The following is a 15,257-nucleotide window of genomic DNA, read 5'->3' on the forward strand; positions in this document are numbered from 1 at the left end:
GACGTGATTTGCGATCTTCAAGAAGTGGAAACACTTGAATGAATTCAGCCAATATACAAAGACATCTCTGCAGATTTCCTACCACCATCTTCCACTCTCTTACTAATATAAATATTCATTTGAATTGTGCCTCCTTTTCTTTACCCAAAAAAGAAATGTTTACCTCTTGCTTTTTTCTGCTTGCTTTTTGAATCTCGCTCTCTCTATTCATGTATTTCCACTTCACTGCTTAAATTACACTTAGTTATCAGTTCATGTTTGCTGTGTTGTCAGTTAGCCTTCGAGAAAGACTCTGCTAGTGTCGAAACGTCAAGCCAAAATTTTTCTTCTCAAATAAATTACTCAAATCAAGAAAGAAAAAAAAATTCAAGTAAACCATTGCTTTGCTGTATTTAAAAAAAAAAAATCATTTTATTCCTTTGCTGTGTACTAAAAATTAAATAACACAATTTAGGTTTCTATCAAGATTTGTTTGTAATATTTGCAAATTTGGAAAAAGTCGTTAAGTTCCTTTCATTAGTAAGAATCAGTGTATCTTTTTTTAAATGACGCTGTATGCTTTGTGGGATTTGAGGCATTGCATGGTGAGGTATCAACATATATTTGGTTTGCGGTAACACAATGTGTGTATCTACTTGCTGGGTAGATTATTTTGAGAATTTGAGAATTTGTCTTGCTTTATATTCTTCTATCGCGGAGTAGAACTTTGGAATTTGGGAGACTTCTCAGTTTTGAAAAGAGCTGTCCCACTTTTTAACTGCGCCTTGAACACCCAGCAGGGTGGATACGTGTGCATTACAAGTCTTATTATTATTAACTACTACCTGGGCAAAAGGTTGAAAATCGGCTGGTACTACTACTTAAGCTTTAGTGGATCGAGGGGACTTCTTGATTGCATGGTCTCATTGTTTTGACTAGCTTGCTCCAGTTGCCTATTATTTCATAAAAGAGGGAATCATGAAAAAATAATTAAGATTTTTCAGAATTCAGGAGACTTCTCTTCTACCAAAATAATTAAGATTTTCGGAAATCAAGAGACTTCTCAGTCAGTTCTTTAAAGAAATGTCCACTGTATGCTGGGCCCATTTTCATAGAGTTGCTTGAGCACAAAAAGTAGCTAAGCACAACAAAATTATGCTTACCAGAATAATGTTACCATCTAAACTACCATGTCGCATCTACAATTTGTGACTGGTAGCCTGCTCATTTCTGCTTATAGCAGACAGTTGTTAAGCAATACTTTCTGCTTAAGCAACTCTATGAAATTGGTCCCTGTTGTACACGCTCTGGTTGAAAATGTAGACTTGTTAAAAAAACTGGTTATTACTGGGGGGCGTTCCATTTAGCTGGGCGTTCCATTCATGACCCGTCTACATTTGCTTTCTGTCTGGGACACCATGCCCTGTGTCTTTACAAACAGCTGGGAGTGGGTCATTATTTGTACAATCAATATTCCAATAATCAACGTACGAAGGTGCCATTTTAATTACAAGCTAATTAGCATAAACAAATTAATCAGTACATCTGGATGAATATGCAAAAGCAAAACCAGTTTCTAACATATAAGGATGGTGTGTTTGGAAAAATAAATTTAATAGCATTGAAATCAGAAGTATTGCTTTACAATAGTCTAAATTCAAATACTTATGAAAATAATCCATAAAAATAAACACATCACTGGAAGATGTTGAATGGTTATCAGTAAACACATTTTCAGTATGTTATTACATCATGTGTTACATCTATAGACAACATGCATTTCCTGTTCACAAGACTAAATGTCTTTCTTAACAATCATAAGTTTAAGTAAAGTACTTTGAGTCAAAGGATTTATTTAAATATGAATTTTGTAAATTGTTTTAATATGCCTTAGCAGTTACCTCTCCCTGATCCCTGAAAACAAACCAATATTTCCGTATTCAGATGAATCTGAAAATATCCCTGATTCTGCAAAAATTTCCCTTAAAAAAAAACCCAGGTCCTGATGAAAAACAAAAATTGAAAATCACCCTGATTATGGAATTGTTGTCCCTATTTTGCTGAATGTAATTTTATTTTATTATTATTTTTTATATCTACCTGTCAACACAAGGTAACATTTATTTCATACTGACTCAGTAAATATCTCCCCTGATTGTTGTAAAAAAAATCTCCCTGATTGCAAAATGCAAATGTCAGCAGCTCTTCAAATTTGATTCACAGATTTTGAGACAGTGAAGTGTCACAACTGCTCTCATTAAATCTGACATTGTCCATTCAAGATAAACCCTGACCCTCTCAACCCAATTTAAACCACGTAGGATGGGAATTTCCCCAGCTGTTCATCAAAAACAAGACTAAATATATCCATAGCATAATACTGCACCTACACAGATTCCATTTGTCCTGGTTTGTATTCATATGCAAATTTACTCATTTGCATAATGATATGAAAAGAATGGTGATATTTAACCTGTGGTTGGAGGAGTCCATTGTTGACAGGAGGGGTGTGGTGTAATTTCCCGGTATCCCGTGCGGTATGTGAATATGCACAGCAGCTGATGAGGTCACCGATGTATAGAAATTGTCCCTGACAGGTGTATAGGGATCTTGTGTACAACGCATTACATATTATAGACTTGTGTTTCAATTTGCTACGTACTGCCCTATAGTGTAGACCATAGCTGTGAATTATAACCATGTGTGTGTTAGATGTTTTACTCTTTATAAACTGATAAGTCGCTATGACACGTGCGTGCGGCGAGGTGCACCTATTTCATGTTATGCTAATTTGATGTTGTGTATGTGCGTGTGGCATTGTAACACTTGTAATACGGGAGCTGCGTGTTTGGTCATCTGGGACGCCTTTGATGATGTTCACGGTCGTGGGACTACACTAAGCGTCTTTTGACGGAATAACGCCTCCGGTGGGTTTTTATATAGCTAAAGGGATTGTCACGCTTGATTCAAATCCAATTTGTTCTCACTCATGTAGGGGTGTTTCATTTATCTGATGTTTGTGTGTTTAGTTGTCTGTGTGTTGGTAATCTATGTGTTGTTTCTATAGTGTCAGATTTTTTAAGTTAAATCATGCAGAGATTGAAACCTTGTGCCATGCTATGAAGGTCAACAAAGGTCAAATCATGTATAGTAGGAATTGAAGTGACTCATGAGTTTCTACTTGTCTGAGTGGACGTATGATTCAAAGGTGGCTTCCGTTTGTAGTCATGGGGAAAGCTTGGGATTTTCGGTTTAGTTATGGTTTGCTGTCGAGGTTTATTTTTTTGTGTCTTTGGTTATCAAACAGGTGTGTAGAAAACATCAGACACGTTAAAACAAATTTCCTCTTTATATTCCAGTTCTTGTACCTGTTTCATGAAAACAAAAATGTTTCAAAAAGTCTTTAAAACAGACACGTTGAAGATAGTTGGAGAGTTTCATCTTCATATTCATGTAATGTGAAGTTTTATGAGAACACATGTTTTACAGAAGTCTCTATGACAGTTGAATGACTCAAATGAGGTTTCAAGAATAGTTTTTGTGTTTTTTAAATTTGCATATAATCCCCACTTGTCAAGTCAGTACCGTATAGATCTTGAAATTCTGTCCACCAAAATTTATGTTTCTAAAGAAAATGTTGAGGAGAATTTGATTAATGGACCAAAAAAGAAAAGCCAAACCAATAACATAAAAAAAAAAAAAAAATGAAAATAAATTTGTTGGTAAAATAAAAAACATTGTCAGACAGTTGATTTACTAAAAGCTTTTCTACATTAGAGAGGCCTACATTTGGCCTTTTCTATTTTATAAGCAACAATTAATGACCTTTCAAGGTTGGATAGTTTTTACCTTGATTAATTTCTAAAAAAATTCATGACCATACATCATAGAGGCCATTTAGCTTAAGTGCAATGTGGTTGTTGGATTTGTGAATAATTTACTCTGATGGGATGATTAGTAAATTAGTTAATTACAAAACAAAGGAAGAGACTCTAGGTCGTTATGGTCCCACTTAAATGGTCAGCTGAAAATGGAATACATGTCATGTCGTGACGGTCACGTGGGTTTATATTATTCATCAAAATGGTCAGCAGAAAAATGCGTAGTAAGTTCATAAACAGGGAACCAGCCATATATCAGCTACATCACATTGCATTTTAGCTGGTAACCTATACCTGCTTAGCAGGATTTGTCTTGGCTTAGCAGAATTTTAATCTAGCTATGAATCTAACCCATTATTAGTAATCAACCACAAGGTGGTTTCCATGGTGACGGAAGCCAAAAATGCAGGACATTGTCTATTTTTTGTGACTGCGCCTATTTTGCAGATGCTTTGTTAATTACTGATTGGAAATAGTATAGTTAACATTTTAAAGTACAGTGACCTGGAAAGTAAAGGTCACTTGTCACCGCAGAGATAAATGACATGCTTTGAAAAATTATTGGCTGAATATCGGAGGTTTATTCACAGACAGTAAATGCAACAAGTTTTTGTAAGTTTGTTATTCTTGAATTGTTTTTGTTGTTGTTGTTGTTGTTTTTGTTGTTGTTGTTTTCTTGTACTGTATTGTTTTTCAAACAAGGATTTTTTGCAATTTTTTTCAACTGAGCTACCATTGTTTCTTTACCTACTATTTATGTGATAAAATGTTTTATGACACATGCACAAAATGTTAAGGGCTATAATTATAGTTAGGCTTTGATAGGAAAAGTAACATACTTGGTTGGTTTTGTGAACTGTTTGATGGGTTTGAGATGGCTGTCCATCATTGCAATGTACTATTTTTCATGATGATTACAAAATTCCACTGAAAAAGGTATGCACTGTTTTGACAAAATAGTGTCCAACTGAAATAACAGTAGATTCAAACACATTTATCAAAAGATAATGCATTTTGTGACTGGTTAAGATTTAAACAAAAAACTCACACAAAAATTATACCCCGTTTACAAAAGATATCATTTGATTTGTAGAGTATTCAGCGCAGGCATTGATTCTGAAAAGCTACAGGAAAAAAAATACTTTCACAAAATGAAAGAAATCACAATATATTTTACCAGCACTTAACATTTATACCCCTCTAGAATTTTGTTATTCAATTTGTAGAGTATTCAGTGAAGGCATTAATTCTGAAAAGCTACAAGAAAAAAAACCTTTCACAAGACGAAACAATCACAATTTATTTTACCAGCACTTAACATTTATACCCCTTAGAAATTTGTTATTCAATTTGTAGAGGGGATTGATTCTGAAAAGCTACACGAACAAAAAACTATCACAAAACACGAAGGAGAGTCATTTGATTGTTACAAACTGTATACAATTTCAGAATGAACTAAGCCCAAGGCCCAACCCTTCTCCAGGGCTATGATTCAGTTGAATCCCATTGACCCAAATCAATTCACGGACCGGTGTTATACCACGGTTGCCAGCAACCCACAACATCCCAGACACGTTCTGCATTCTATATTGATTGCGTTTGTTTCAATTGTTATACCACTGTACTCATGGAAAACGGTTTGAATGTGTTGTTTTCAAACCATACCATGTGCTCTCGGCGTAGAGTGTTTTAGTGTAGTGAGTAGATACATGTAGAGTCTTGTCAGCATTCCTTGTACTTTACCTGAGGTTGAGTGGTTGTTGGCGTTGCTTTTACGTGTCCGCTAAGTGTCCATTATTACAGATGCTATATGAGGTATGTGATTTATGTGTTATGATATCACTCAATGTTATTTAATAGTAGTAATTCACAATATGCGCTAATCAATTTATGCATCACAATGGATAGTATATAAGTAGTGTTGTGGGCGGTGCTGGGCGGGCGTGCCCAGGACTCACAATTTTTAACCCACTCCTTTTAGCAAAATACATTGTGCCGCCCAGAACAGTTTTCCACTAGAAAAAAATTCAAAATATTGTCCACTGTGTGCATTGATCTTAGACACAAGATGTACATGTATCAAATGTCACAGAGAAAAAACACATTCAAAAGGATGAACAGTTAGCGTCTTAGTTAATCATGAAAATAGTTATTGCATTCAAACTTTTCTGTGAAAATATGAATATTTATTTGATTTTTGTTACTGAAACAGTACACATATATGTTGTTTGCCAAAGCCATCCTCTTCCAAAACAAAACCATGCTTTTATGTTTTATTCATTTAATAAAAAGCCTTTACGTTGGCTTAACTGTAAAAATTTGCTTTTCTTATGGCCGCAATTATTTTTCTTGTAAAAATGGAAAAGCTTCCGGAACGATGGGACATTGCTGCTCACGTCGCGCGGCCAAGAAAGAACTGAAGAAAGAGGAGGCAGGAGAAGCACCAGAAGGTGATGATCAAAAAACGCTTGTGTCTTGTCTCAAGTCTGCTCTGAGTTTGTTTGATTGTTTCGCCCGCTTTTTTTGTTTTATTTCCTTTCAAATGTTTGTATATCCTGCTTCGTTATCCCTGAGCTCTTTTGGCAGAAAGTATATCCATATGTTGTGGCGTGGTTTGTTTCTTTAGGGTACTTCATTAACTTAATTATTTGGTCTGCTAGGGTTCCTGTAGTCTTGGTGAAAGATGTTTTTCTTTGAGTCAGAAAAAAACCTCTATGGTAAAACCATAAGCCCTTCATAATATTGGTGGACATACACTCAATGCTTACACACGTCGCGACTATTCCACCGATAAAGGGCATTTCTTAAAGCCGCGGTTACGTTAGCAAGAAGTGGTGCTGGTGATCTGGAAGTTTACCAAACAGCGCTCTTTATCGTTCAATATTGTTAAATACAAACCATATCTGCTGATCAGGCAAAATGTACAGTTAAATGCAAACATGATGTTAACATCAGTTAATTATACATTAAGAAACCCACAACACAGTGCTGTAATTATTATGAGATAAATTATTGTATTAGTCAATTCGCAGACTTATTAGCGGCCAGTTGACGTCGTTATGCACAACTGGGTCATGGACAAAATTGCCTCAACATGCTGGCATACAAAAATGTATTTATAAATATAATTAAAATAGATGGATGACAAATATGAAAACAGTGGTACACAAAAGTAGTGATTTGGTAATTTAATGGTTTTGCAACTTAAACAAAATTGATCAGGAACAATTTTGGGGAACAATTTTCGAGGTTAGGCCTATAACATTATTAAACAAATTTGTCTGCTAAGCAAAAGACCGCTCTTTACCTGCATGCAGTATATGGTTATTAAAGCAGTTTGTCTTGAATTGCCTTTAATTGCTAAGCATTTCTGCAGAGGAAAGGTTATTTAGAAGCTGTAGGAGGTTGTTCCTCAAGACTGATCAACTGTAACTTGACATAACAGCAATAAAGACTGGCCCCTGTCTCTAAACCTGTCTATGATGTACAGGCTTCTAATGTGACTGAATTTCATTGGTCCGTTTATGCTGGTATCCATGCATCAAACCAAAGTCAAAACCAGCGACATTATTCAGAAATTAATAACCCATGCATTAATCTTAGTCTACAATACAAACATTTTCAAGTATAGTGTCTCAGGGCCCAATTTCATAGCGCTGCTTACGGTAAGCAAATTTTCGTGCGAGGCAAATTTTCGTGCTAATGCAGTAGAAAAATTTGCCTAAGTATAAGCGTAATTCACAGGATGGCAAGAAGGTGGTGTTAGGCGCTATAGAAATACGGTTGTTATTATTATTATTATTATTAAGAAAAAAAGGCAACCATCTTGCATGTTCACCATTGATTTGTATTGTATATGCCATTCATTTATTCATACAGTAAGCGCCGAGAGGTTATCATACCTTTTTGTGTGCTTATGGTTAGCAGCGCCATGAAATGGAAATTGCAAAGTAAGCATAAAATCTCCTGTTAAACAGCTCGATGAAATTTAACCCAGGTATAACCAAACTCATCCATAGTTGAATTTTAACCAAACTGCAAACTTTGTATTTCGCATTCTCTCAATGACAATTATTTTCAATGAAACTGTTTTGTTCATTCTTAAGCTTGTAGCATTCCAATGAGGGATTTATGAGTCATTTAATCCATTGGGGTCCAAAACAATGAGAACCACCTGTGACTAAAATCATCTGTTTGACCCAGAAATATTTTCAGTCATACACCAAAATAAGAAATTAAATTGAATCTTTTCTGACTGACACATGGCGTGTCATAGCCGAGTGGATAAGAGCACCAGCTCATCAAGCTCTGGTGTTTCTGATCAGCAGAGTGTGGTTTGAGTCCCAGTCGTGACCTTTTGTCCTTAAGCAAGACACTTAACCACAGCCTCATCCTTCAGGTACATGTAGGATGTAAAGCCGCAGGTCTCATGAGCTGTGAATGCAAGTAAAATAACCCAGCCGTCGATTTCACAAAACTCTTCCTAACTTAAGACTAATCTTAGGACTTAAGACGAGTCCCAACCCTGCACTGTAGCATGCAGACCTTAAGATTAATCCTAGGTTAGGAAGAGTTACTCGTCCTAACTCGAGATAAGACGAGTCCTAACTCTTTGTGAAATCAACGGCAGTGCATTTATCGTTAAGAGGAAGGGGTTTGGCCCTGTGTTACTGGTTTGATTGGTGGCATATTGCGCGACAGCACACATAGTTCCACATACACCTTGTAATACTAACAGCGCATATCAAAGTAATATGCTCTATATATGAATGGTTAATTGTAACACCAACTGATTATAACTGACTACACTCTGTAGAAATCTGTAAATCCAACTCTTAGGTATGCTCAGCGGTTGCCAGAATTTAAACGACTGGTCAGTACACCAATCCAAGAATTAATATACTATGTGTATGACTCACAGAATGTGATAAATGAGTCAAGACTCCATGCAGTCAAACCCAATTCTATGGATATACCTTTTGTTTCAATGTCTTTGTTGTGGTGCTGTTGATTTGCTTTGCATCCCTTTGCTGGTTGAAGTGACACTTGCATGAATTATTCTAATTATTTATTCTATATTTAATTACTAATTTTTTACACTTCTTTTCCATAGTAATATTCCCAAACAAAACTGTTGGGGCCCTGCGTATATTTGAGTTCTCCTCTAAGTATGGAAAAATTATGACTAGTCTAGACTTTTCGGTTTCTACTTAACTGGGTTGAAATGTCAGTAATACAATCCTGTTGTGAAAGTAAAAGACTCATCATATCCTTTAAGTTCATTGCACTTAAAGGTATGGTACCTCATTGGTTTAAAGGCAGTGGACACTACTGGTAAATACTAAAAATAATTATTATAAAACCTTTCTTGATTACGAGTAATGGGGAGAGGTTGATAGTGACGTAGTTTTCCACGAATCAGATTTAGAATTTGAGGTCTCGAAATCAAGCATCTGAAAGCACGCAACTTCGTGTGACCATGGTGTGACAAGGATGTTTTTTTCTTTCATTAATATCTCGCAACTTCGACGACCGATTGAGCTCAAATTTTCACAAGTCTGTTATTTTATGCATATGTTGAGATACACCAAGTGTGAAGACTAGTCTTTGACAATTACCAATAGTGTCCAGTGTCTGTAAAGGGTTTGGGTATTCTTGTCGTTCGACACAAAGCACAAACGTCCACAGATTTACTTTAAACTTAAACAGTTTAAAGGTAATGATGGTAGAAATCTTCCCTTAAAAAAACTACTTGCTGAGGTGCTGTAGTTTTTGAGAAATGAGTAAAGTCATTTCACAAAAATGTTTTATCTCAGTGAGACGAAAACATATTGTAGCATGTACACGGATTTACGATTTGTTTCTGGCTTTTTATTTTGTATTAGGGCAATTGAATTAACCATATGTTTAGTCCTTAAATGCCATTTCCTTGATTTTACAGTATTTTGGTGAATATTTCTCTGTTCTGATATAAACTTTATAATCACTTAGCTTTCCAAATGAAGTAAACAGTTTTTTAATTTTAAAAAATGACACACCAATGTGCTTTGTCTTTAACTTGGTACTCCACTTTCCCACATTCCAGTTGAATGATTTATCTTTCTATATTTCTGACCTTCATTGCACCCTGCATGTCAACACGCAACCCAAAACTCTCTTTACCGGTTGATCTACTGTCGCTCAAATTGGATAATTTCCTTTCATTTTGCTTTTGGCACGAAACATGAAATGTTTTCACCTATCCCGTTATCCCTGGATATGAATGCATGCTTAGATACGTTGGAATTTACATTTTGGTGTCGGAGGAGTGGGGGGGGGGGTGGGATATAGAGTATATACTCATTGGTACATGTAACCATGTATTTCTACATCCGTGCTCAGTGCTGTAACTGACTCCCATACATAGCATATTTTATGACTTATGGAATGCTCTCGAGGCTAAAAACAAAAATTGTACAACTTGGTACATCAACTTCCCAAAATGATTCCTGCTTTTATTACACTTGTATAAACCTGTTCATGTGTGGTGTTGTGTTGTCATTTAACCTTCGAGAAAGACTCCGCTATAGAAGGGTCGAAATGTCGGGCCACATACTATGTTTTGCATTTATACTGAGGTCCTTTTGGTGGGTATAAGCAGTTTTTCAATTTCATAAAGATTTCAAGCAGAAAATAGTGCTTAGCAAATTTCTATGCTAAGCAAAAAAATGGTTGGGCACCAGTCACAACAATGAACACTTTATGGACTTTTGGGCGGTAACCAGTTTCTGCTAAGCAATATTTGTCTGTGCTGAGCAAGTTTGTGATTGAAGGCTTTATGAAATTGGGCATTGAATGTTTGATCTTATTTTGAACTTATAGTGCTCTGAGTATATGGTGTAGCATCTGCCCATTAACATTTCTCCATGGATCTGAAGCTATTGGGTCCCACATGGATCTGAAGCTATTGGGTCCCACTAAAACCATGCGTCCATGTTTGTACAAAAGAGCACAACCTGTGTGTATGACATGTCATTTGATACTACAAAACCTGACAGGATAAACATCCCATCAAATATGTTGAGAGGATACCATTTAGACATGCAGTGGATTGTTAATGGGAGATTTTTTTCCCTTGAAAAATCAGAACAAAGTCATCTTGACAAATATGCTGGACACTATTGGTAATTGTCAAAGACCAGTCTTCTCACTTGGTGAATCTCAACATATGGATAAAAATAACACTGGTGTGAAAATTTAAGCTCAATTGGTCGTCGAAGTTGCGAGATAAAAATGAAAGAAAAAACACCCTTGTTATACGAAGTTGTGTGCTTTCAGATGCTTGATTTCGAGACCTCAAATTCTAAATCTGAGGTCTCTAAATCAAATTCATGGAAAATTACTTCTTTCTCAAAAGCTACATTACTTCAGAGGGAGTCGTTTCTCACAATGTTTTATACTATCAATCTCTCCCAATTACTCGTTACCAAGAAAGGTTTTATGCTAATAATCATTTTGAGTAATTACCAATAGTGTCCACTGCTTTTTACATTTGCTACTCTATGTTTATTTAGCCAGCAGTAGTACTAGTGATATGTAATGAAAGTAGTAAATCATTATCAATGAAGTGATTCAACACCCTTGAAGCTTTGTAGCGTTGAGAAGAACACCTTAAAGGCAGTGGACACTATTGGTAATTACTCAAAATAATTATTGGCATATAACCTTTCTTGGTGACGAGTATTGGGGAGAGGTTGATGGTATAAAACATTGTGAGAAACGGCTCCCTCTGAAGTGCTATAGTTTTCGAGAAAGAAGTAATTTTCCACGAATTTGATTTCGAGACCTCAGATTTAGAACTTGAGGTCTCGAAATCAACCATCTAAACGTATACAATTTCATGTGACAAGTGTGTTTTTCTTTCATTATCTCGCAACTTCGATGACCGATTGAGCTCAAATTTTCACAGGTTTGTTATTTTATGCATATGTTGAAATACACCAACTGTGCAGGCTAGTCTTTGACAATTACCAATAGTGTCCACTGCCTTTAAGACACCCTGTTGCCTTTCTAGTCTACTGGCCGGATATTAAGTTCAAACCATGTATGGTCTTGCTATCAATCTTCAGACTTGCTATCAAAGTTTGTATTATACTTGGTACCTTGATGAGTAGGCCTACCTTGTTTGGTAGATACATGCGCTATATCAGACTTTGATATTATATTTTATTATATTAATCAATTTGTACTGGGTCTTGCTTATACAAGCACGATGTTCTCTCTACTTAAGTCTGATCGTTGATTTTGTGCACTCAAAAAATCAGAAAAATTAAAATTAAATTGCCTGAAAAATCTTTTTAAAGATTAAAAAAAGGGGGTTTGTGTAATATGTCAGCATAACAATTTTCTGCTAAGCAGAAATGAGCAGAATACCAGTCACAAATTGTACTTGAGACATTTGGCTGGTAATCTTATTATGGTAAAACGTCATTTTGTTATGCTTACTCTTTTTGTGCCTAAGTAGCTGTATGAAATGCTAGCCTGTGTGTGACTCACTATGCATGCAACGATTGTAATATTTGGGTTCACCTTGTAAAGTGAAGAGTGCCCTCTCTTGACAATATGGAGTACATGTTTTCCCTTAAGTTTGTTTGGTTTGATCATGGAGCCATTTTGGTGTACTAGAGAAGTGGGTATTGGTTACAGGCCTGATACTTCAACGAAGGTGATTGCCTCCATGCCCCCTGGTCATTGCCTTGGTGCCCTTGGAATGCTCCAGTAGAAATTTACAATTTCCTCATTTGAGAAAATGTTTTTGAGAAAATGCCTTGGTGCCCTGATGCCCTTGCTCTTTCTTAATAAAAAAACCCGAAGCATACAGGTCTGTTTTGGGAAACATTGACGATATGTATATATAGGGTGGGGGTTATTGACTAGGAAAAGACAACTTTTGATCACTGCTTTGACAGAATCCATTCCTTATCAGTTGTAACACATGATGACAATAACTTGTTTACATGTTTACTTGTTTACATGACGACCATAACTTGTTTACTTGTTGACTGTTTGTTTGTAACCCCAACCTTGTAGTATGTCCCAGCACCAATCTTCTTGTCGCTTCAACCACATGGTTTATCATCTTGTCTATAAATATAATCTGACCAAATTAATGGATTGACAAATGTTTTTGTTAATGACTTGTTTACTGTTTGTTGTCGATACCTTGTAGGTTTTCCCACCAATCTTCCTGTCGCTTCAACCACATGGTTTGTCATCTTGTCTATAAATAGAATCTGGAACAAATTAATGGATTGACAAATTGTTTTGTTAATGACTTGTTTACTTGTTTACCGTTTGTTTGTTGGTACTTAATTTAAGTATTTCCCACCAATCTTCCTGTCTTGTCTACAACATGGTTTATCATCTTGTCTCTAAATAGAATCAAAACAAATTAATAGACAAGCTTTTTGTATGACTTGTTTACTTGTTTACAGTCTGTTTATTGGTACCTAATTGAAGTATTTCCTATCAATCTTCCTTTGGATAACAGTCTTCCGTTTCCTGCCTCTTCAACCACATGGTTTATCATCATGTCTATGAATAGGATCTGGAACAAATCAATGGTTAAACTTGGTGGATTTGTTGACATTTATCATGTGGGTTGGGTTTTCAGTCCCTACCTGATTGCGTGGGTTTTCCCCCCACTGAGGTTTTTCCTCCCACATCTGAATCTGAACATTTCTTCTTGTTTCCCATCCATCCTGTTGTTGGGGCTAAATGTGCTGTGTTGGGTGTGTAATAAATAAATAAATAAATAAATAAATTCATAAACACAAATATGTTCCTCATTGTCCAACATCTTACATAGAATAGTTTGAACTCGAACAATTATTGGGCTGTAATAATACAAGAATATAATTTTTGTTTGTAAAAGGTTCCAATAAATGTTTTCACATTTCCAATGCTATAACAGTGATGTATAAGGCAAGCAACTCATCTGCTAAACCCATTTTTTTTTCACAGAACTCGGGGGGAAAGTACTGAGTGAGCAGAGCTAGTACACATCGGTGTAAGGGTTTAAAAAAATATATATATATTCTCTATCCCCGATGGAAAATTAACATCTATTAAATTTCAATAAAGATAAAACTGTTCTGCCTTTAAGATGATGGATGGATAGAATCTTAAATTGGAAAGCCAAGTAGTCTTAAGATGCAATTACCTGTATAGTGCATCTTCACACAAAACCATCTCCCTATCTGTTCTTGACTCCCACAGCAAGTTATTAGGTCAAGTTATTCATGTTGTGAAGGCAAATAACTTATGCAGCCGATCAATTTAGCTTACTGACACCTCGTGTCTCTCCTTGGTTGTTATTCTAAAGAATGCACGACTGATTTATCTTCACTTCTGATAATTAAATTGTGCTGTATAATATTCAAGAATAAAGAGATGTTTTTGTAGAAAGCTGCAACTATCCAAAATATAATCAGTGAGCCCGACTGAGATATTTTTAACTTTTCAGCATAATTTTTTGTTAATAGGTTTTTTGATTTATCAATAATCTATCAAGGCATTTTGTCTTGGTAGCAATTAATAAATCTTACTTTGGTAAAGAATGAAGATTTCTTTTGTGTCTATCGCTTAACGATGTATGTTTTTACGGTTTATGCACTTTTGAGTTTGTCAAAAATATTGACTTTCAGCAAAAATAAAATTAAGGTGATAATACTCTATCAATAAGGGAATTAAAGAATGAAGACTTTGTCCTGGACTTATAAACAACTCTATACCACAGAGACCTTTTTTTTTCGTTTGCCTTTAGCAATCATAGAAAAAAGAGTGCACAAATATTACTTTACTCCCTCTGGTCTTAAGCTGACCTGGCATTCTCTACACAAGGGAAATAGTTCAAGAAGCGAATAACAATAATACCAAGTACCTCTTTATGCTAACAACTATTTTTAAATAAATATCAAGAGTGTCCAGTGCCTTTAAGGGCTCTTTGTTGATTTTGTTGTTCATTTGAAGACAACGCCCCCATGAATTGGAAGGTAATTTGACCACTGATCATCCTTGTCTTTTTAGGAAGGAAGGAAACACTAGGTTCTGTCAGCTGCTTATCAGATCCTGTTTATGTTTATCGGAAGCGAAGGATGCCACATTGGGATAGGAAATAATAAAGTAAATATATTGGTTTGCAGGAACACCATGTGTATATCTAATTGCCAGGTAGATTTTGTTCTTTAGATATTGTCTTGCGTTATATTCTAAAATGTTGCCTGATTAGTTTATATAAAACAGGCAAGTGATTCCTTCAAGATTTTCCTGGTTTCAGGATTTTCTCGTAAACTTTCTTGTAAGAAGTGAAACAAAGGAAGAAAGAAATAGTCCACATTGTGTTCAGACCTGTAGTTT

General features: G+C 35.6%; 1 protein-coding gene across 9 annotated transcripts in view; it reads left to right on the forward strand.

The window, feature by feature from the left end:
• The window catches only part of LOC139952738 (uncharacterized), a 275,619-nt gene that overhangs the window by 202,278 nt on the left and 58,084 nt on the right, over positions 1-15,257 (forward strand). The window lies entirely within an intron of this gene.

This window comes from Asterias amurensis, chromosome 20 (assembly GCF_032118995.1).
Source record: "Asterias amurensis chromosome 20, ASM3211899v1".
In the NCBI taxonomy this organism is placed as follows: Eukaryota; Metazoa; Echinodermata; class Asteroidea; order Forcipulatida; family Asteriidae; genus Asterias; species Asterias amurensis.